General features: G+C 38.1%; 1 protein-coding gene across 3 annotated transcripts in view; it reads left to right on the forward strand.

Moving 5' to 3' along the window:
- Positions 1 to 22,516, forward strand: part of SORCS2 (sortilin related VPS10 domain containing receptor 2) — a 1,276,597-nt gene that overhangs the window by 819,371 nt on the left and 434,710 nt on the right. The window lies entirely within an intron of this gene.

The following is a 22,516-nucleotide window of genomic DNA, read 5'->3' on the forward strand; positions in this document are numbered from 1 at the left end:
TTCCTTCCTTCCTTCCTTCCTTCCTTCCTTCCTTCCTTCCTTCCTTCTTTCCTTCCTTCCTTCCTTCCTTGTTTTCTTTCAAATTTATGAATGACAACCTACTACATGAAACCTTTCCTAATCACCCCAGCTTCTAATGTCCTCCCAAATATTTTCTTATAATTATTTTGTATAGAACATTTATCTACTTAGGGACATCCTAATCCCCAAATAGAATGAAATCTGGTCGAGGGAGGAATCCTTTTCATTTTTTTCTCCCTATCTCCAAAGTATAGTATGGTATCTGGAATATTTGTTATTGCTGTTTTTCTGTTTTTATTATTCAGTCATTCTGTTGTGTCCAATTCTTCAAGATCGATATGGGTTTTTCTTGGCAAGGATACTGGAACTGTTTGTCATTTCCTTCTCCAGTAGAGTAAAGCAAACAGAAGTTAAGTGACTTGCCTAGGGTCATACAACTAGTGAGTATCTGTAGCCAGATTGGAATTTAGGTTTTCCTGACTCCAGACCTGGCTCTCTATCCATGGAGCTACCTAGCTGCCTCAGCTACCAGTGGTAGTCACATGTTCCTACCGTGGAGGAATAGAATGGACTTCACCATACAGCAGCCTTCTCAGTTGTCTTAAATATCCATGTTTCCTGGGAATTTCAATGCATTTTTATTAGAAAAGGCATTTCTGTGAGACAGTGTGATGTTACTGCATTAGGAGTATGATATGTAATTCTAAAGTAACGTGACTGACTTTTATACCAGTCTATCAGAATGAGTATATTGCAATGAGTTTGGTGTCCTTGAGAGCAGTCAAAATGAAAGGCTGGATAATTAGTCCATAGCTCAATCACAGATTTTAGACCTTAGGTCTCATAGCTCATCTAGTGTATACATGGCAAGAGGAGTAAAATGAGGTCCAGAGAAGTTGGCAAAATTCAGAAATCCCAAGTCCTGTTTGACCTTTCCTCTGCCAAACCACGTTTGGAACTTTCTCTCTAGAGGATACTAATGTAGAATGTTAGAACTGTAATTCCAGAGCTCATCTATTTCCACTCCCCTGCTTTATAGGGGAAGAAATTGAGGCCCAGATAATTCAAATTATTTGTTAAATATCACACAACTAGTTGATGATAGAGCAATGACTCAATACAGGTCCCTAGGCTTCTGCACAATGTTCTTTTAATTAGAAATAAGCTTTTATTAATATCTTTTTTTCACATCATCATAATTTTCCCTAGGACCTTCCTTGTACCTCCTCCAAGAGAACCATGTCATATAACAAACAAGAGTTTTTAAGATAAAAAAAAGCAAAAGAAGAGGGAGAAAAAAAGTCAGCATATCTAATGAGTACATCAAAAAATCTGAAAACATTAGCAATGTACCTCCCACCTCAGCAAAGGAATAGGGATGTCTTTATCATATTTTTCTTCTGAGCCATACTTATTGTTTGTAATTTTGACATTCTTTTTTTATTTTTCTGTGTCATTCTTTTTCTTTAAATTATTCCAGTCATTATATATATATATTATATATATATATATATATATATTTTGTGTGTATATATATATATATATATATATATATATATGCCTTTGATCTGCTTACTTCGCTCTGGATCAGTTCATGTGGATTTTTCTATATTTCTCTATATTCATCATTCCTTATATCCCAGAATATCCCATTGTATTTATGTACTATAGGGTGTTTAACCATTCTTCAATGCTGCCCAAAGTTCTTCCTATTATATCATTCAACAAATGTATTTCATTTCCACAAATGAAGGTTTATCTATCACTAAATCCCTTCTGCCTTGGGAAATAAGTGAGTTCTCCATTTTACCAACATACTTTGTGTTTTGGTGACTCCCTTGAATCTTCCTGAGAGTCTGTCATGGAGTTTCAGGAGGAAAGTCAGTGGTCATTTCACCCATCTCTCATCCATGAATGCTCACTGTAGCATCCTAATAAATAACTTTACAATTTCCCCCTTGAATAGCTCCAGTGATACTGGATTTACAGGAGCTGCCTAAAGACAGAACTAAGGTATCTTTTAACTTGGAATCCTATGATCCTGTAATCCCAAGAGAGATCCTAGTTGGACAAGATCCATTTCAGCTAATGGGTTATGGGTGGATTTGGAGAGTAGATTATAGGGAAGGCTTCATAGAGAAAAGGGCATTAGATTTGTGTTTGAAAAGTATGTAGCTTCCTCCCCTAATCTCTCTCCCTCCTCCCTCATATTTAGGGGGCAGTCACGTCTCATTGGTTCTGGTAAGAGAATCAATAAGATTGATTTTGTTAAGACTGCAAAATGCATCGAAATATTCTCCACACACATCAGGTACTGCCTTGGTAAAGCATAGCCATGCCCATGAATTCCTGGGGCATCTGTCAGAGACCAGATGTTGGGTTGGATGGATCACGGTTCAAGTTCCATTAGGAACTTTAGTCATCTAATTATAGAAATTTCAAAAACTGATAGTTCCCAGGAGGAACCATCAGGAAAATGCTCCATTATAGCTTTTAACACAGTAACTTAGTAGTTTCCCATCTAACTTGAGAATGCAGTGCCTAAGACAGACAGGCTCAGAGAATCCTGAGGCTTAAAGAAGGTGAACTTTAGCCTATCTGGCATTTTCTATTCTTCTCAGGTAGCCACCCTTAATGACTGACATTTATATTGGGCTCTAAAGTTTTATAAAAGAATTTATGAACCTTATGTCCTTTGAATCTCAGAATAAACCTATGAGGTAAGTGTTCCAGGTATAATTAACTCCATGTTATTGATGTGGAAACTGAGGCTCAGAGATTTTAAATAACTTTCCAATGCCCACACAAGGCTAATAATTGTCAGAGGCTGAATTTGAATTCAGGTCTTCCTGAATATATGTCCCAGTATGCTATACTCTTCACCCTCAGCAGGTAGCTTCACTTCCCACTTTTATTTTAGAATATCAGTCAGTTAATAAGCATTTATTAAGTGCCTACCATATGTTAGACATTGTGCTAAGTGCCAGGGTGGGGTAGGGGGTACAGAGAAAGGCAAAAAAAAAACCCTCTGCTTTCAAGGAACTCCCAGTCATATGAGGGAGATAATAACTTTGTAGAAAGAAACTGTGTAAAGGGAAAACACTAACAGATGAAAGGGACTAGAGCTGAGAGAGTTTGGGACTCCCCTGCTTAGTGTTTCAGAAATGAACCCCTCATCTTTCCCCCAAACCCATTTCTCCTTCTAACTTCAAATGGTAGTAACATCCTCTTGCAAGACCCTAACTTAAAATCTTAGAGTCCCATTTCTGTTTCCTTTGCTTCATTCCTACTTTGGGTCCTACAGGCTTCTGCCTGAATAATATAACCTCTCTCTTTCCTCTTCTCCACACTATTCTCAAGGTTGATATGGCAGTTCTTGTCCTCATAAGAGTTATAGTCATGGATCATTAGGGCTGGAAAGGAGTCTAAAGATCACCTTGTCCAAACCTTTCATTTTCAGAAGAGGAAGCCAAAGCCCAGAGAAGTGACAGATCTTGCTTAAGGCCACTCAGCTAGCATGGTACAGTTCAGCTTGGCTTGTAGTTAACTGCATGCCTGTTAGCCTTGTTTGTATAGTATAGGCTCTGTTAGGGAGTGGGAGTAATCATGTCTAGTTTTGTTTTTTTTTATTGCCGTTAGACTAAGCCTGGTATGGACATGCACATGTATATAAGTATATATAATATGTGTATATATATTTGTGTGTATGCATATTGTTAAGCTGTTTCATGAAATAGTAGCTCAATAATACAAAACAGAATATTACTTCTCCAATCAATAGTGATGTTTCTGTCTGGCCCCATTTGAGAAGGAGTTTTTATTTTTTCCCTCCTTTTTTCCCTCTCCTATGTTAATTTCAAATACATATATCTAGTGACTAGTGAATTTTTTTTGCCATACTTGCCAGTCCTAGGAGCTGTCAGGGTGCAATGACAGTGCTTTGTCATATTTGACCCTACCTGACAAGGTATTTGCTAAGCTTGACCAATGAAGAACAATATCTCCATTGGCTTACATGAAGAGATTGGCCTTCAAATAAATCCTCTTCAATCAGCAGAGTTGCCTACTCTGCCTACCCACCTCATTGCTGTGTGTTTAGAAAATGAATTAATTATGAGTGATGGCAAACAAAAGGGTAGCATTTTGTTATCTGAACTAACAGGGCAACATATGCTTCCCTGCAATTTTCTTGGCAGCCTTGAAACTGGAAAATATGTTGGAATTTTTTTCACATCCAAAGAGTCAGACATCAACATCCTACTTCTAAAGAGGTGTGAAAGGATGCTCTGGGACTTACTTGCATTACAAAGATGATTGAGTCTTGTCTTGACAATGAAACTGTAGGTGCTGGCCAAATGCCAGTTTAAAAGTTACCTCCTCCCCCATCTCCTTACTGTCCCAGGCTAGCATCACTGGTCTTTAGCATTAGAGATGTCTCTTGAGGGAAGGACAAGCATCCTTGGCTTCTTCCCATGAGTGAATCCTATGTACAACATATTCAGCAAGGAGTTAGTAACTAGTCTTTGCTTTGGTGCCAGCCACTCATAAGGCCTTGGATTGCCCATTTGTTCTTTGGGCATTTGTTTCCTCCTCTGTAAAATAAGGAGATAAAACTAGTTCTGGGGTATTTAACCCAAGGTCCGTGAACTTAAAAGAAACGTTGTGATAATTGTACTTTTATATAATTGGTTTCCTTTATGATCCCAGGCATTTTATGCATTTAAAAACATTATTTTGAGAAAAGATCCATAGGCTTCACTAGACTTCAGAGGGATCCATGAAGGAAAGAAACAAGGAAAGAAGGAAACAAGCCTAAGTGCTGACTATATAGCCGGGCATTGTGCACAGAAATGAGATAGAAATACAAGCAAAAAGAAAGATATTTTCTACCCTTAAGCAGCTTGGGGTGGAATGAGGGAAGACAGCATACAAAAGGGAACTAAAAAAAAGAGGGGAGGAGCAGAGAGTGGAGGAAATGAAGGTTCTCAGTGTGGACGTGAGTTTTAAATCTAGAAAATTAGGAACAGGAGGACTAGGAGATGAATTAAGGCAGGTTTTCCTGGGCTCCTTTACAAAATGGAGGTTCTTTGGAAGAATTTACCAATAGCTCAGAGACACTAGACTTTCTCTGAGGTTCTATTTCTAGCTCTGACATTCTATATTCATGTCCTAACATTCATTGTAGATCAGGCATGTTCTATGTTCAAGTCAAATTTCAACTGTCATATTCTGTGTTTCTCTGGAAGAACACTTGGGAGTCAAATTTTTATCTACTAGAGAGAGAAGAGTGGAGCATTTTATTTAGATTTTTCTGAACAGTGGGAGGGAGAGAGTAAGAATGACACACACCAGTCAACTTTTTGATAAAGTGACTTGTATGACATTAACAGGCTCTGAATAACTAACAAGGAAATCTGTGGTTGGACAATATTGCTTATAGAGAATAATATCAAATATTACTTTTTGTGGAACTCCTAATGGCCTGCTACAGGGACGGTGTCTACCTTCTTCTTTTATTGTGTAATGGATTGGTTTTACACTAAGATGCAAAACTATTAGGAGTTCATTTAGCTGCAATTATAGGCCCATCTCCTCTTTATAGCTTCTTATAAGATTACTTTGCAACCTGTCTCAAGAAATTAATTTCCTTATGCTTTGTTTAGCTTTCTCTGCAAAACTCACAGAATTACCCAATCTCAGTTTCCCAAATGGGGCTGAGTAGGCAGAGCCAATAGCAGTCCAATTCACCACGTTTGAGACAATCTTTGGATGAATGAACTATCTATCTTAAAAATAAGGATGTGTGTCCTGGGTGAGGTAAAGGGAGAGCCATTAGAATCAGTTATAGATGTCAGAATTTGAAGAAAAGTACCTTAAAAGGCTTTTGTTCTTTTAAGCTCAGATGTCATTCTGCATCTTTCTTAGGTTTTGTTTTATTATGCTCTGCTTTGTAATTGGTATATATTGTGTGGGGTAATTTGTATATATTGTGTAGGGTACACTTATCCCAAAGATTATAAGTTTTACTCTGACAAGGACCATTTATAGGTGAAGAAAATGAAGTCCAGATTAGTGACCACCAGCATGGTGCAATGGAAAGAACTTTAGGATTGCGTCAGAGTTTCTGGATTCAAATTTAAGCTATCCTTTTTACCTGTGTGTACTTGGGGAAGTTACCCCTCTGGACCTCAGTTTCCCAATGGCTAACATGTAGGACCTTTTTTCAGTCCTCATTCTTCCTGACCTTTCTGCAACCTTTGACCCTTGTAGCCTCCCTGCCCCAATGTTCTCTCCTCCTTAAGTTTTCATGATTCTGCTTCCTCTTGGTTCTTCTACTCTCTTTCTGACCAATTTTTCTCAGTTTCCTTTCCTAGGTCTTTATCAAGCAAAGAGATATAACATTTAGATTAGTTAAAATTATTTTATTAGATAATCTGTAAGGTCCCTTCTAGCTCTGAATTCTATAAAAATCACTTGATTATGGAGTAACAAAGCTATCACTTCAAACTTGCTCTCTTGACTCCTAGCTCATTATCCCTTCCCTGGCATATAAAGTTCAAACTCATTTTGTCTGGCATTCAAGACCCTCTACAATCTGGTACCACCCATGGACTGAACCCCTTCCCTTTCTCACTTTGTCTCAAAATACTCTTTGAATGAATGAATAAAAATATATTTATCAATCACTTCATATGAGATACTGCACCAAGTGTTGAGAATAAAATCATAAACAGCTCCAGATAATCCCTGCCTTCAAGTGTCTTTCATTCTTATAGCAGAATAAAACATTTATGGGGAAGTTAGAAGGAATAATGATTAAAGTAGAAAGGCAACTAATTTCCATGCCATAACAGGGAATGGTAATTCTTATTACTAATCTTGGAGCTAGAGAAGCAAAGTGTAATGAAGAGAATATCATGCATTCAGTGGCATGGTGTAAGTAAGTAGTGGGGTAGACATGAGTATGGGCTAGGTAATGTGAACTCCTCAACCTTCAGAACCCAGCATCACAAGGGTAGGTCCTTCCATTCCGAATGAAACTCACAGTCACATTTTATTTTTTTATTTATTCATTCATTTAATCATTCATTAGCCAAGCTAAATTACTTTGGTTTTCTCTTGGCTTTTGCTTATTCTATTCCATGTGCCAGAAATGCCCTCCGTCCCCCTGTACAACACTTGGCGAATTCTTGTCCGTCTTTTAAAGCTCGGCTGGACTGTCACCTCCTCGAGGAAGTCTTTCCTGCATTCCCTATTGGTAAGGACCTTCCTCTTCAGACCTCCCATAATACTTTGTTTTATACTTTTCAATGTATTCTTCATATACTACTATGTTTTTTTTCATATAATAGTCATATAATGTTTTATGGTTCATAAAATACTATGCTTTATAGTGGCCTGTGTTTGTCTCTTATTTACCCTATTATGATTTACATTCCATGAGGGTAGAGACTGCCTTATTTAAACTTTTTATGTCACCCTGGACTTAACACAGTACTTCATACACTGTAGGTATTTAATCAGTATTTATTGAATTGAAATCAAACTATACCCAGATATTTCTTGTAGGTGGTTATCAAATTACATGTTGAGTTCATTTCTTTTTTTTGTTCAATACCTACTATTTGGAATGCATAATGTTGCTTTGCTTGATTATATTTCACAATATAATATAGCAAAAAAGTACACTCTACTGGGTGGGAATTGGGAAGCTTAGTTCCAAATCTTGGTTCTGCTACTAATTGGCAAGTGACTTTGGGCAATTAATTTCACTTCCCTAGGTCTTAGTTTCCTGTCCCTAAAGAGGACTGGAGTAGATGATCACAAAGACCTTCTGACTTTGTCATTATATGATTTTATTGGATGCGCAGAGATTTTCTTGATGAAAAATCATGTATGATTTTTTCAGCATCCAATCATAGACCTGTTGTTTTGTTTCATCTTATACTTAGTGTCATAAAATCACTATTGTGAAATGGGGAGGGGGCAGAGATCATTCATTTCATACCTTACCAGAAAGCAAGAATTCCCTCTATGGTATCTTTGAAAAGTAGTGATTAACTCTTTCTCTAGTTGAGTACCGTAAGCAATGAAAAATATACTACCTATTGAGTCAGTCAGTCCATGCCCTCACTGGACAACTAATATCCTTAAGCAAACGTGTTTTTGTATGTGTTTAACCTGAATCTGCTTCTTTGTAACATCCTCCCATAATTCCTTGTCCTGCCTTCTGTTGTCAAATAGAATAAATCAAATACCCCATCCACAAAGTCTTTCATATAATTTGAACACAGAGATCATATTTGTCATAAATTTTCTCTTCTCTGGGCTAAACACCCTCAGAGGTTCCTTTAACTCTAAACCTACAGAATGAAAAATCACTTGCCATCTTTGTCATAGTTTCAAGTCTTAGCATGCTGTTCATTGTTCCCCTGTCTCTTCTTGCTGACACTCTAAGTTCATAAATGTCCCAAAACTGTAGTCACTAGAAGTAAACACTGAACTGGAGATGGGATTAAACAATGGTCAGAGTATATAGCAGGACAGTTATTTACCTCCCTCATTCTGGACATTAGACTTAGGAGAATATAGCCTAAAGTCTCATTAGCAATTTGGAGTGACTTGCTGTCTTGAAAGCTAATGAGTGAATGAATGAACAAATAATTGAGAGTAAGGAGAATATGCCACTGGTAAGCCCTAATTACCTTATTGTAGGCAATAAAATTCACCAGAGACCTGGACTGTGATTTCTTTAATTTAGGGGGTCTGCCTTAAAGTGTGCTTAACCAATATTGGCTCTGAATTCTTTTCTGAAATTGGACAATAGTAGCATATTCCCTGATGAGCACATCCATCTCTCTCCAGCCCTGTAACCAAAGCCAAGCACAAGGGGACTTTATAGCATTTAGGATGCATAACACTGTGTAAATGGCATCTTCAATCATGCTGCTTTCTGAATTCTGGGACATGGGGTATTTCGAGCCTTACAGTCAGCAATAGAAACATATGAGGAAATGTCACTGGAGCTCATCTCTGATTAAGAATGTATTGCAGTCAACTCTTAACAAGGATTGACTGAATCACAGGCCATTTCATTGAGGAGGGGGGAATGGGAGGGCTTTGTTGATTTTTCATTTTCTCTCATTGATTTTTTTCTCAACAGCTAGAAAGCATTAAGCTTTCTGATGGCTCTCAGTGCTGAGGTTTGCTTGCAAAATGAAGTCCTAGAGAGATGGTTTTGGGGACAGTCTTATTTAAAAGGATTTTGGCAGAGAGCTGATCTTGTTCTGTAACACCAAGGTCTGGGTTCACAGGAATTGCTTTTCTGGCTACTCCTCCCATCCTCATGCTCCACAGCAGAGAGAGTAAATTCTTTGGAGTGGTATGGCAACCATCTGTGGGACATGGATCCTTGTTTTTAAAGAACTTTATGATTTGCCAAGTTCTAGACTTAGAGTTAGAAGGGTCTGGGCTTCTATTCCATTTCTGATATTTCTTGACTGTGTGATGCTGACTAAGGCTCTTTACCTCCAGGAGTTCTCTCACCTATAAAATGGATGTAATAATATGTATGCTACATACCTCACAGGTTCATTGTGAGGAAAATATTTTGTAAACATTATAGTGGAATAGAAATATGTTATTATTCTCCTCAGAAAGTCACATAATCCAAACCACAGAATGCAGAATCACATTTTTTGAAGCACATGTTGAATTCCCCTTGTCTATGAAGTGGAGGGAGAAAAACATTAACATTAAAACATCATCAATAAAGTAACAGCAAAACAATGACAATGTGAGTTTAGAGTCTCTGGGACTAGGTCTCTGATTCCAAATTCATATTGGATTCTGATGGCTCTGGAGGAGAGAATGAGGCTGGTGACTTTGCACAGCTCTGACTTATTTAAATCCAGTTCAAGCATGAGGACTGCTGTTGTGAATGGCTTTAAGGTTCTGATCACATAGTATAGTGAAGTCTCTTTATTCAGCAGTAAACTAAAGCAAAATATTAACAGAAACCAAAGTACAGCATTCACAATATTATAACATAATAACTTATCACTGAAGTGGCCACATAGTTTTAAACAAAAGATATCATTCAGTAAGGCCTTAACTCACTTATCCTTAAGAAGCAAACCTCCTTAAGGGACACAAAGTACAGAGGTCAAAGTTCTTCACCCCTATGTCACATTTCCTTAATCTCTCAGTCTTGATTGGAGATTAGTTTCCAATCATCCTTAGTAGGTAAAAGGTACAGAGTGCAAAGTTCTCCTACCCCTAGGCCATAGTAAATTATGATCTTCTCAGTGAGCATTAAGTACCCAAGGAGGGGTCTTTTCATCTTGACTCCAGGCTGGCTCCCAAATTCCATAGTTCCTCTTCCATGGGTCCAGCTCCTACCTGAATCTACCCAATTGTCACCTGGATTCACAGGCAGGCAGCTCTCAGCTCCTCATCAGCTCCTAGTCCAGTTTCATACTGAAGCTCATAGTGTCCAGTCCACCTCAAGTCCTTTGCAGTTTCTGTTTCTGGGAAGACAGAGCTTAACAGAGACAAAAAAGCATTCATACACATGGCTGGCACCATTATCTATTCAGTATTTGCCTGTGAAATCAACACAGACCCACAAACAAGGTCTGAGAGGTCAACACAAATCATCAGCATAGTCCCAGAACCTTTGAAACCCTCCTCCAGGACTTCTGTAAACAGACAACAAGAAAATCCTCTTTCAGGGTTTCCAGTAAGGTCCCAGGGCTTCTGTACAAAGTATTACTAACACAAATCAACACAGAACAGACAAACAGAGTGCCAGGATACCACAAGTTTTCTCCTTCTCATCTCTGTCACCACAAGTGTTCCCTTCTCAGTTCTACTCTCTTCCAGCTTGTGCTCAGCTTTTTATCTGGTCATTAGCTCCTCTCTCTTCTACCCACGTCTTACATCCCTTCTTGTTCCTGTCTTTGGGAAGTCCCTCCCACTGTGGTTTTCACAAATTCTATTTTTTAACAAAGACATGATATAATCATGGGCAAGGCTCAAAAGAAACTTAAACTAAAACAAGGTACTAAATAATTAAATAGCTGAAACAAGGTGCTAAGTACTTCTTTGCTTGCCATTACAACTTGCAAGTCAAGACATCACCTTACTAAGGTCTTTGGTCTTCTTGTAGAACAGAGAATAAACAACAATAACAATCTGTTCTTTCATCTAAAGTTTAAAGTCTGAACCAAATGGCTACAATGATTGGGCACATGGATTAGTGGAGAATTATGTGACTTAGGGAGGAAGGCACAGGAAACAAGGGGTTGGCTTTATCAGCTGGAGCCAAGAAATGCCCAAGACTCCTATATGTATAGATACCCCAACATCATCCTATAAAACCCATTAGTTAATAATCAGTGAATATTCCTGCCCTCCCATGCACAGAATGTTGTATGTTTCCCTTTTCTGTGCCTTTTTTTTATTTTCAAAGCTTCCCTGGATGTATATTATAGCTCATTTCACCTCTATAGACTGTTAGAGAAGGATTGGGGGGAGTGGGTAATATGGTTTAGTGTGAATTCATATAGCCTAGGGATGAAATCAGTTTATGCAATTTATAAAAATAAAATTGTCATAACTAAGAAATCTGTACATACGAGCCTATAAGGAGGTTTTTTAATCAGTGATGTTCTCTCATTTACCTCATATATCTCTGCCACTGAAAAGTATATTTCACATTTCCAGAGATTTTTAAAATTTACAATCCCTTGAAGTAATGTAAATATTATTTACATTGGAAATATAGGGAAACTGAGGATCAGAGACATTACATGATTTGCCCTAGGTCATTGAGCTGGTGATTGCAATGCCAGGGGTCTAGGAGGATCTCTGACTCTAATATCAGTATATTTTCTACTCTCCCATTTTATTCTCTTTAGAATCTCTAAAGGGTATCTTTATTTAATTGGTTTTAAGTATGTATGTGTATATATGTGTGTGTACATATATGTGAATATGTAAATGCACATATACACATACACACATATGTACACAAGACAAATACCATTATAACATATTTAATTGTTGAATACAATATGATTGTATATAATACATAATATATGTTGCATACATGTTTATATATACATAGATGTATATGTGTATGTACATACAGACATACACGTGTGCATATATAACATCATAGCTACAAAACATTTTTATACCAATAATTTCACTTTCTTTCCATTGGTCTCAATAGCCCTGTGAGGAAGGCAAAGCAATGTTATCAACTCTATTTTGCAAATGAAAGGACCAAGATTTAGAGCTGAGGAATGATTTAACCAATGACACAAGGTGACTCCAAATATAATACTCTTTTCACAAAACTGTAACTGCCTCTTTGCTCAAGAAACATTAGCAAACATGAAGTCAGGAGTCCAGTATATTTCTTACAGGAAAGCTATGTTTTCCCTCCTTTTGTCTGCCTATTAGGATACCTGTCATCAAGACTCATCCCAAGGGAAGCTTTCTATAAGAGACGTGTACAGTCATCCCTAGTTATTGTTGTTCTCCTCTCTCATATAAAAAATAATCTATTTTTACATTATTTTTGTATTTTCATTGCATATCTTTCACATGTACTTATCTGTGTATATATTGTTCACATCTAACTAAATGCAGACTTCTTGAGGGCAGTGCTATTTTCCTTTTGTTCTTATATTTCTAACTGCTAGGACAGTTCCTGATATAAATAATTGTTGAATGATTAGAGGTATAGTGGAAAGAAAAGTACTAGGTGAGAGAAAAAGAGAAGAATATGGAGAGGAGGAGTGGCATAAACTGAGAGCTGCTTTCAGAATGGGGATTACCTGGGTTCAAATCCCACCACTAATGAAAAGCCACATTTTATAATTGGGAAACTGTGTGATGTATGAAAAGTCTGAGAGAAATAATTTCTGGGCAATTAATAATTTTATTAATTATAGCTAGTGAATAATTAATAAAAGAAGGTCAATCGGCTGTCTCTCATAAACCAAAACCCCTCATGGGTGTCTCTTGCTGCTTATATGTCCATGTTAGAGTGGATATTCCCAATAAGTGATACTCAACTCTGATTGGTTGACAATTAATGAGAAAATGAACATTGTATTGAGAGGTTGACCTATTCTAATGAGGGCCTGAGGGTCTTGACTCTGATCATCACAGTCTTAGATAAAGAGATTTCTCTTTACCCAGACCACCCAGCCTAAGGCAATCTAGACAAAGACACCTCCACTCAGACCTGTCTAGCTAGAATGCAATCTGCTGGAATTCACTTAGACTAGAATCTTTATACCTTTGATCAGATCTAGACTTTCCCACTTGGGTAAGTCTGGGTCAAGATTTCATCTCATCCACAGCCCTGCCCTTCAGAGAACTAAGCTTTGATCCAATCTCCAAATGAGGAAATAGGAGGGGAAAAAAATCCTAGATCTCCCCAATATTGATAATTGGTTATTTAATAATCATTTCTTGGGTGAGGAGCAGAGAAGTTATGTAACTTGGTTAAGGTCTTTGTGATCCTAGGCAAGTCTCAAACTGTCAGTGCATCAGAAAATTCCATGAAACAATAATTTCCTCACTTGGAGCTGTCAAAAATAATGAAATTACAGGTCTGGCTAAAAAAAATATGATGAGAAAGAATGTGGAACTTGATTTTGAATCCTGGCCCTGTAACTTAATAGCTAGGTGACTATGGCCAAGTTGCAATTTCTCTGAACCTCAGATTCCTCTGAAAATCAGATCAATAATATATGCTCTGTCTTTCTTATAAGCTGAAATTCATAAGACTCAAATGAACAGATGCATATGAAAGCCCTTGTAAACCTTAAATTCTTTAGCTACCATGCATTGTAAGTAGATCATTATTAAAAGAGTGTTCTGCATGTCCTCTGAGACAGGTGGGTGGCCAGAGCACTTCTCAGAGGTGTTTCTTGATGGAGCTAGGTGGTAAGTCTATTGAACAAAAGGAGCAGCAAAACATGGTGACAGCTTTATCCTACTCCTTCAGTATTAAATTATTCCATAAAAATCTTACCCCATCTGTTGTTGTAATTACATGTGCCCATGTCTTATCTTTCCTCCTCTTTAAGAGCTGGAACTATGACTAATTTATCATTTATCTCCCATCCCTGTCACCAACCCTGGTCTCATTGTCTGTAATAATATTAGGTACAGGGGCAGCCAGGTAGCACAGCGAGTAAGATCACCAGCCCCAGAGTTAGGATGACCTGGGATCAAATCCAGGCTCTCATACTTAGCACCACACCCAGAAATAACTGGCCGTGTAACCTTGAGCAAGTTACTTAATCCCAATTGCTTTAAAAAAAATAAATAAACATTTAAAAATATAATATTAGGTACACAAAAGGTACTGAAAAACTTGTTTGTTTCATATTGAATGACTTTCTCTAGGAGGAAGCCATAATCTGGACCTTCTGGTTGGATCATTCCAGCTGGCCACATGACAAGGCTTGTTTTGGGTATTATATAGATAAGAACAAGTTCTGTTAGTTCTGGGATGCTAAGGCAGGCAAGTTATAATAGGATCTTGGATTGGAAGTTAATGTGGAGGACATCTAATTCAACCCACAACTTGAATAAGAACCTTCAATACAAAATAATCAAAAATGATTCACCTGTATTTCAATGTAAATACCCTCTTCTCACCTTGATTAAAGATCACCAGTGACGGGAAACTCATTTTCTTCCAAGGTTGCCTGTTCTACTTTGATATATTTCTAATTGTTAAGGAGTTTCTGCCTTACATCCAGCTGAAATCTGGGGCTTTTGCAGCTTTTGTTTGTTACATCATTACATCACATAAATATTAGGGCAGTGAGGATAACTTAGATATGAAATAACTGGGATATTAAGTGTTTTTAAATAAAGTGAGTGAAAATGATTCATTGAAGCCTTGTTGTCAATCTTGTTTCCCTTCTCCATCTTCAACATCAATCTCATTTCATCTCAACCTTGAAGATACAGGCTTGGCCTGGAGCAACCCAGGCAACTTTGACTCAGTCCTAACTCATGCCAATTCTAGGACTGACCAGGAGTTAGTCTTATATCAGACTAATTCCTCCTAAGGTATGGGTTACTTTTTGGGAGGTATCCCAGTACTAGCAAATGCATCAGAAGCCTAATGTTAACTTACAGACAGACAATAGGGGGCATTGTAGCACACCAGACTTGGAGTTTGGAGGGTCTTCACAATCGAGCTTCAATCACTTTGTAGTTATATGACTCCTGGACACATTACTTAACCACCGTCTGACTCAATTTCACTACCTATAAAATGGGGAAAATAATCACACCTACCTCCTAGAGCTGATATAAGGATCAAGTGAGAAAACAGATGTAAAGTGCTTTGTAAAAATTAGCTGTATAAATGTTAGCTATCATCATCATCATCTTCATCTTCATCCTCCTCCTCCTTCCCTCCTTTCTTCATCACTGGGTCCCCCTGGGAATCCCTCTTCCAGGCCTTCAAATATTTCAGTAGAGGAATTTTTCTTTTCCTCTCCCACCAACTTCCCCCAACCTTTCAAATCTCTTTTTCTATAACTGCTATCAAGTTCCTGTAGCTAATCTTCGTATGAAATATTTTGTGTTCCTGTTGTGTTTCAACATGTATCATAAAGATCTCAGAGTAAGAGCCTTAAACACTGCAATTCATTGACTTTGTGTTTTATTTAAATTTTTCATCCATTGCTGCCAATTAAATCTATCCTGAACCATCCAGCCACATCAGTCTCTGGTGAATGAGAGATAGAAAGTTTGGAGAGGGATAATATGGTATATTATAAAGAAGTTCTCTTTGAAAGTCAGTCCAAACTTGCCTTCTGATTCTACACTTCCTAGCAATATAATCTTACCCTCTGACCTTCCCTTTTATTCTTTTGGGAAATGGGAATTTATCACTTGCACTAACTATCCCCAGGTTCACTCTCTCTAATCAGAAGCAATGGAGTATAGTATAGTGAGAGTGTGTAAGGCCTGTCTCTATCACTATTAAGTCTTGAAAACTTGGGCAAGTCATTTTTATGCTCGAAGCCCTGATTTCCTCACCTATAAAATAAAGGGGTTGGTACCTAGCAACACTAACATCCAGTGACATCTCAAGAGCTTTGTAAATCATAGAGCCCTACACGGATCTGAGCTATTATAGGTTAGGGGAGCAGCAAGACTAAGTAGCCCAGAGAAGAATATTAGTTTTGGAGTCAGAAGCCCATTATTTAAATCTTGGCTTATGGTATTTACATTTTTATTTCTTCCATTTTTAAAATGGAAACACTAACTTTCACTGTCTACATCACAAGGGTGTTGTGATAAAGCAACTTTGTAGACTCTGAAATGCTCTCGAAATAGAGGTTATTTTTTCTTCTCTGACAAGACCAAAAATCCTGGGGACTTCTGGGCTCCTCAGAGGCCAGAATAGGGTCTGGTGGTAACAGTGGCCTGAGGAATGCCCCCCAAAAATGAACTGAGAAGAAATTCAAATGCCCCTTTTCTGACTGGGACAATTTATTTGTTTCATGATCCTCTTATCCTTCTGGAAGATTATTCATAACACAATGTATGGGACCTGCTATACTTTAGGGATGGCCCTATCATATCACGTCTAATTCTTTTCATTGTTTCAACATTTAATGTTAACAAATTTCAAGTTAATGCCTATCAACCCATCAAGCCTAGCTCCAACCTTCAATCCTGTGGCAAATGCCTTCCTGCACTCAATAAAAGCTTAAAAATAAATACCATTGTCCAGAGGACTTGAGGATTCTGGTAGAGGTGTGATTTCCTTGGTGCCCATCCTCCTGAGTGGGTCTCTCAAACCTGGCAGCATCCCCTTCTGTTCTCTGCATGCCACAGTGAGAGCTGAGCTGAGTGTCTGCGAATGGCTTTGTTTGATATTTCTCACTAGAAAGTGGAGAGGTCTGGAATGTAGACTAGCTTCTCTATGAATAATATGTTGGTTCTTAGAACAATTAAAGCCCATCTTTTAAGTAGTCATTCTATTTCTTTCTCACTTTGCAGTTCTCATGGTTGCTCCCTATCTGGTTAAATCTGAACCAATTTCTGTGATTTAAGAAAACTCCCTCTAGTAAACCAGCCTTTTCTGTGGCTTATATTGTCCGCTCCCCCTAAAAGGACCTAGGAAATGGAATGAAATGCTATTTGTCTTCCATGTGTGGTGGGAGTCATTGAAAAGCTCAGAAAGCCGTAGCAGAGTCAAAATAATTTAATACTTGAATTAATATTTAACAGCAATGGGAAACATTGATCTTCTGCTTTTCTGTGGATGAAGTTTCAATGGACTTCCAGAGAAGCTCTGAGTATTACTTAGATATATAGAATAGGGGATTTTATAAGTGTAGAGGAATTTTGCATACAAAATATCGAAAAGAGACCAGAAAGAGATGGTACTTGGCATAATGGAAAACAGAAAGATTTAAAATTCAGAGCACTTGGGTGGTTCTCTTCACATTTTGGTCATATGCTCCAGCTTATCAGTGTCAGTTCCAAAATGTAGGGACCAGAACTAGTCACAGGCAAAGGATCTCAAGTTTGGGAGGAACTCCTGGGAGTGAAACCTTGGACAAGGTGTTTAATGACCAAGCCTTGGCCTCCATTTTGTCATCTAGAAATACTAAGAGGTAGGATTAAATTATCTCAAAGGTCTCCTTCCAGGTCTAACCATCATTCCATGTTCTAGAGGTCTGTTTACCACTAACAGTGTAAGTTCTACTTTCTAAGGGCCCTTCCAACTCTGACATTCTGTTTGTACATTCCATCTCTGAAATTCTGGGTATGAAAGGTCCTTCCAGTTCTAATATTTTGTGTTTCAAGGATTCTTTCACCTGTAAGATTTTGTGCTCTATAATTCTAACCATAGATTCTAATAGACATTTTGTTCTGATTTTTTTTTTTACTTGAAGCAAAATCTTCATGGACAAATAAAAATTAGCATTTGAGTTCCAATTCATAACTTTCCACCATGCTGCCTTTTTCAGGGAATTTTCTCCTAAGGGAAATTAAATTTAAGATATTTAAGCAGTCAGCACACTAGGTCATCACTTCCTGATATTTCTTGAGTTCAGTAATATTTCAGCACTGCCCAGGAGCTGGATAGAACATCTCTAAGTTTGAATACATTTCAGGGAATACTTCGATAGAATGTAAAGGACCATAGCACAGGAGTTCAGAGAAAAGACAAATAACTTGCAAACTTATAAATTTTAAATTTCTAGAGGACACACGGAACCTCAGAATTGGAAAGGACCTCAGAGATCATCAAGTCCAAATCATATTTGATTCAGAATATAATCTAGACCCCTTCTAATATGGAGTCACTCAGTTCTGGTTTGATACTTTCTGCACTGGGATGCTCAGTAATGATAATGATATTGCTGTTCATTTTTTTTTTTAAAGCAATCAGGGTTAAGTAACTTGCTCAAGGTTACACGGCCAGTTATTATTTCTGGGTGTGGTGCTGAGTATCTGAGCCCAGATTTGATTCCGGTCATCCCGACACTGGAGCCGGTGCTCTTACTCCCTGAGCCAGCTGGCCGCCCCTAAGCAATTGGGGTTAAGTAACTTGCTCAAGGTTACACGGCCAGGTGTTTCTGGGTGGGTGCTAAGTGTCTGAGCCCGGGATTCGATCTCCAGGTCTTCTCAACACTGGAGCCGGTGCTCTTACTCGCTGTGCTACCTAGCCGCCCCATGCTGTTCAGTTTTTAAAAGCTTCACTTGTTAGGAAGTGTATTTTTTTCTTAATTCTTATCTCAAGGCAGAGCCATCCATTCCTTTTAACTCTGCCATATAGGGCCTTAGAGGGGAAAGAGGAGAGAGGAACCTTTCAATTATTGTTCCACATTGCAATCTTAACAAAATATATCATCCTCCTTTTCCTTACTTAAGCTTCTTTTCTTCAGGTTAAATATTACTTACTTGGTCTTCTGTCGGATGCTCAATGGTTTCTCAATTGCTTCTCTCTGGACTTGTTCTACCTTGTCAATATCCCTCTTAAACTATGATTACTGTAATAGATGCAAGTTTAGAATCTCATTCAGAAGGGACTTTAGGGAGCATCTAGTTAAACCTACTACTGTCCAGAATCAATCAATTCATGAACATTTAATAAGCACCTTCTATATGCCAAGCTCTATACTAGATATTGGAGATACAAAAACAAAAAAAGAAAATTCTTGTAATCAACGAGATCACATTCTATCAAGTGAAACAATGTATCTATAGCTGTTGTTCATCCTTTGTTTTCAAAGAGGACCTATGGCATCATAATGTTGGGGTCAGGGTACAGTCCTGGCTGATCAGTCCAATACAAGTTTGGAAGGCTCGACCAAATTGGGCACAACTGATCCATTAGAACACTTGGGATGGAGATGTTTCTGGATTTGCACAGAGGAAGACCACTGGCGCTTGAAGGATCAGGAAAGTATGTGTGTGGAACATGGTGCTTAAGTTGAATCTGAAAGGAGTGAAAAGTTCTATGAAGTGACAATGAGAAGAGAGTGTAATCCCAGCATGGGGAATGAGTAGAGCAAAGGCATAGGAGATGCAGTGCCATGTGTGAGGAATAGAAAGTGGGCCAGTTTGAACCACAGAGTATGAGAAGACAAGTGATATACAAATGGGGGGAAACCCCTCCAATAAGGATTCATCCTCTTTTTACTCAAAAATCTCTTATGAAGGGGATCCTACTGCCTACTACCTTCTGAGGAATCCTTCCTCTCTTTGGGACAACTCTAAGTGATATGAAAGTTTTCCTTACATTAGATCTAAAATTATCTTTTCTTAAATTTTGTGCCATTCTCTGTGCCAATACAAGACGGGCCTGATCAGTCTACCACATAACAGCTGTTCCACATACTTTAACACAGTTATAATATTCTCCCTAAGTCTTTTTCTCCCTCCGATTAAACATTTATAGTAAGATGAACTTAAAGGCTTTCTTCCCCATCCTAGCTGTCCTGATCTGGGAACTTTCCAGCTAATCAGTGTTCTTGGTAAAACGTGTTACCTGGAACTGAACACAGTACTCCAAACGTGTTCTACCACAGGACCATACCAAGATTACTTCACTTTTCCCAGAGTCTAGGACTCTTTATATATTGGAGGAATAGTTTGTTTGGCTTGCAGATGAAATTATTGACTCATATGATGCTTATAATCCACTAAAATCTGTTGTTTTTTTCTGACCAACTACTTTAATTCCTAACCCATCTTTTACCTAGTATTAGGATGAATTTTTGAACCCAAGCACAGAACTGTAGATTTATCTGTACTACATTTTATTTTATTAGTATTGATCTAATATCATAACCAACCAGGATATTTTTGGATTCTACTTCTCTCTTTCCATGTGTTACCTATCCCTCCCAACTTTGTGTCATCTGCATCTTTCATAATCTATGCCTTTATCCAAGTCTTTGATTTAAAAAAAAAAAACTTAAACAGTGTACGGACAAGTACAACTCTCTAGTCACACTCGGCAGGACCCCCTCCTGAGTTGACATTGAGTAATGAATGACTACTCCTTGAGTTCGATATTCTTACCGGATTCTAATTCACCACTCACTGTCTACCTATATCCTTCCCCTTTCACTAGGATAGCAAGAGAATTTTTGTCTTTTGCTCCACTAAAATAAAGATAAACTCTCTCAATGACGTACCTCTTTTCGGTCAGTCTAGTGACCCTATCAAAAAAGGAAATGCAGCTGGTCTGTAATGATTCATTCCTGATGAAATCATTGTAGCTCCCATTGCAGTCTCATCAGGGCACAGGACTGCAGGACTGTCATCTCTCCCATTCTTGGTTCTATACTCCTGTTAACTTAAACTAAGTTAGATTATCTGACCATTAGGACCTGGCACTCTTACAGGAACAAAGCAAGCACAACACTGTTGGTGATCCTTAATTCAGCTTGAGGGCCAATCATTGCCTTGAGGTCAATGGTTTCTTTTTTTTTTAAGACCACTCATTTGTTCATTCATTGAACATTTATTCAGCACCTGTTCCATGCATTACACAGTGCTTGGTGCTGCCTTTGTTTACTGCTGTGATTTTAATTGAACTTACTGAGAAGCCACATCCCTGGCTGGATCCATGAGGTTAAGTTGGAATGAAGTACTAAGCCATCTTTATCACCCAGAGACCTTCCAGGGTAGCATTTGCTTATGCAGTGTTTCCTGTCAGATGGAGGCCACTTCACATGCCAGCTATGGGACTAGGGGCAGGAAGCCTAGAATCATGTGAAGGTCTGTCATGGGGAAGAGAGATTAAGCTTCCTTCTGGTCCCCAAAGGCATGAAGAAAATATCACAAAATAAACTTTAAGTTTAGTGCAGGTAAAACTATCTAGCTTATTTTTTAAAATTATTAATCCCCTTCTATGCTCACATCATTGGGCTAGGTGCTGGGGGCAAGTACTACATTTAAATAGGCATGACTCCTACTTTCATGGTCTGAAAAATAAAATTCACAAGGTCACTTTGAGTTCTAAAATTGATAAATAAGCCTGGGCTTCTCCCAGAGTTGGGAAGCCTCTGTTATATCAGATCTCTTCAAATAGAAGCTTATCCCTTCATTTTAGAACTGAGAGGGATCTCACAAGCCAATTAGTTCAAACCTTTCATTTTACATAGAAGGAAACTGAAGCCCAAAGGGGGGAATTGTGCTCAAGTTCACGCAGTAGGTCGGTGATGTAGCCAAGTGTCAAAGGCAGATCTTTGGACTAAGTGAAGAGCTTTTTCTACTTTCCACTGCTGCCTATGTGGATTAGATTAGATAATTTCTGAGATCCCTTCCAGTTCTGAGATTTTATGGCTATGCATTATGGAACAAGGGACTTCATGGAAGAGCCCTCATTATTTTCAACCTTTACGTAGCCTATGGGTGTTTTTTATAAAAGTGAGTTGCTGCTGATATTCATCTTTTTTACCCCAGCTTGGCAGGACTATTTTTTTTTATTATTAGTAAGCTTCTCCCATTGCTTCAAATATGATTGAATACTGCCCTTAACAGGTTTGTCCCATTAGCCTGGTGACGGCCTTCCTTCTCCGCATTCCCTGTAATCCAGACACGATCTTAGGAACAGTCTAATGGAGAGCTTTCAGAGTTTATGGTCTAAATCCCTTTGTTCTTGCCACAGTCTTTGCATGAAATATGCAGTACACTTCTTCCTCATATGGACAGCATCATTCAATCAACGACTAAATATTTAATGAGGTACCACGATGTGCAAGGCCATTTAAGAATTATAACAATAGCAACTCGCATTTATATCTCACTTTAAAGTTGACAAAGGACTTTCTCTATGATAACCCTTTGAGTTAGCTAGAACAAATATTAATATTTCCATTTAAAAGAAGAAGAAATGGAGACTCGGAGACAGGAAGTTATTGATCTATTGCCAAAGAGCCAGTAAGTGTCATCACTAGGATAAGAACCCAAG

Source organism: Petaurus breviceps, unplaced genomic scaffold (assembly GCF_028583685.1).
Source record: "Petaurus breviceps papuanus isolate PSGF00001 unplaced genomic scaffold, PetGlider_PUasm1.0 140, whole genome shotgun sequence".
Lineage (NCBI taxonomy): Eukaryota > Metazoa > Chordata > Mammalia > Diprotodontia > Petauridae > Petaurus > Petaurus breviceps.